The 2,152-nt window shown below is 39.5% G+C and overlaps 1 pseudogene; it reads right to left on the bottom strand.

The window, feature by feature from the left end:
• Positions 1–264: 264 nt before the first annotated feature.
• LOC118572932 lies at positions 265–1,598 on the bottom strand (annotated as a pseudogene).
• Positions 1,599–2,152: the final 554 nt, after the last annotated feature.

Raw genomic sequence — 2,152 nt, 5'->3', positions numbered from 1 at the left:
AATCTTTTGTAGTTTCTTCTATTATGATAGTACCATCATTGACATTTATTTGTTCCTAATTAAATTCCATTTCAACTACCTAGTGTTGAACTTGAGGTAGCTGCATTGTAGTTGCATTGCTAGGGCAGTGGTATGGTTCAAAGTACCATCTGGAACATCAGATTTGATTTAAATGAGAGGGAAGTAAAGTCTCCTTTAAACGGTTTATTCATTTGGCATTCAAAACAAAACAAAACAAAGAGAAACAAACCCCCAATCATTTCCTTAATGATAAAAGTATAGTTCTTTTGTGAGCGTAGACACAATACATGGAATCTGTCTCTTTGAATGGAAAGTGGCATCAAGAGAGAAGGACTCGAATTCTGTCGCTAGCTTCCAGTTGACGCAAGTAAGAATGTGCATAAACTCAAGCTTGTGTGCATACAGTTTCAGCATGGCATAAAGTGACTGGATGAACCAGGACCCATCCTTTGGATTTGTCCAGCAGTAGTAACTAGGTGCCATGGAGTAAGCATACAGGAAGTCGGCTTCCACGGGTATCTTCTGGCATGCCATGTCATTGTCAATTCCACCGTCTGTGTCAATGCCACAGTCCAGCTCCATACCCTGTACTCCATCCAGCCTGGATGATGAAGAGTTTGGGCTTTCCAGTTAAGCTTTGGCAATAGTTGCTTCTGAAGTAACTACTTAATTTTTCCAGGTCAGTGGGCCCATTTGTTCCATAAATGATTCCTTCATCACTATGGTTTAGAATCACACAAACAAAACTCCTTTTGCCGTGATCTTCTTTAGAAACCTTATCCATCAATTTCACAATTTCTTCACGAGTAAGATCACTCTTATTCCAGAGTAAGATTATTCTTATTCGTATTTGAGGCCCATGGATGTCCCTCTGAGTTTTGCTGCATCAACATCAGTACCAGACTGAGGGGTTATTCCAGTGATTATGAAAGTTCTTCTTATTAATTATTAAACACACACCCATTTCAGGGTAATCAATTTTATAACTGCTGTCCAGATATATTCCAGAGTCCATTGATTTGCTTCCATGTATGGTCTTTATTTTAAAATTTGTAGCATGAATTTTAAAAGGGCTTATTAATAAAATCAAACTTGAAGACAGGTATTGGAGTGCTGAAAGATCAGAGAAGCTGAACAAGCCACAGCCACCTCACCTCGCCAATTCCTCAGCTGATCCTGTTTCCTCAGACTGGAAGCCTCTGAGTCCTCACCCAAATGGATCTCAGCTGAACTGCTGCTAAAAGCTTAAAAGCTTAACCAGCCCTAGTTCCTATTCTTCATGCCTTATATACCTTTCTGCTTCCTGCCCTCACTTCCTGGGATTAAAGGCATGTGTCATCATGCCTGGCTGTTTCCAGTGTGGCTTTGAACTCACAGAGATCCGAATGGATCTCTGCCTCCCAAGTGATAGGATTAAAAGCATGTGTGCCACCATTTTCTGGCCTCTATGTCTATCTAGTGGCTGTTCTGTCCTCTGACTTCAGATAAGTTTATTAGGATGCACAATATATTGGGGGACACAATATATCACCACAAAAACTAATAATGGATTTGGAATCCACTGAGGTATTGTTGTTCTTTATGGTCACTTTTCTTAATGAGCTCCATGATGCAGGACACCCAGCTTCGATCTTACCACCTAATGGGAAATCTTTAGATTTCTGAGGGGGCATGTTGTTGAAGGAGATTATAGAATGTTGGCCTTTCTTATTCTTTGCTTCCTGGCTTATGTTGAAGCCAACAGGTTTGCTATACTGTTTGTATGCTACCATTATGATAGGATGCCTTGTCACAGGTCCAAAGCAACAGGGTCAATGGATCATGGAGTAAAACTCCAGAATTGTGAGCCCAAACACATTTCTTTCTTTCTTTCTTTCTTTCTTTCTTTCTTTCTTTCTTTCTTTCTTTCTTTCTTTCTTTCTTTCTTTCTCTCTTTTCTATCTATTCATATTTATTTATATTTATTTTTTAAAAATACATTTATTTAACTTCACTTTTTGTGCATTGGTGTGAAGGTGTCAGATCTGCTGGAACTGGAGGAACAGACAGTTGTGAGCTGCCATGTGGTTACTGGAAATTGAATCCAGGTCCTCTAGGAAGAGCAGCCAATGCTCTTAACTACTGAGCAATC

This window comes from Onychomys torridus, chromosome 23 (assembly GCF_903995425.1).
Source record: "Onychomys torridus chromosome 23, mOncTor1.1, whole genome shotgun sequence".
Taxonomy (NCBI): Eukaryota; Metazoa; Chordata; class Mammalia; order Rodentia; family Cricetidae; genus Onychomys; species Onychomys torridus.
Note: the sequence above shows the minus strand (reverse complement) of the source record. Positions and strands in the feature narration are given on the sequence as shown.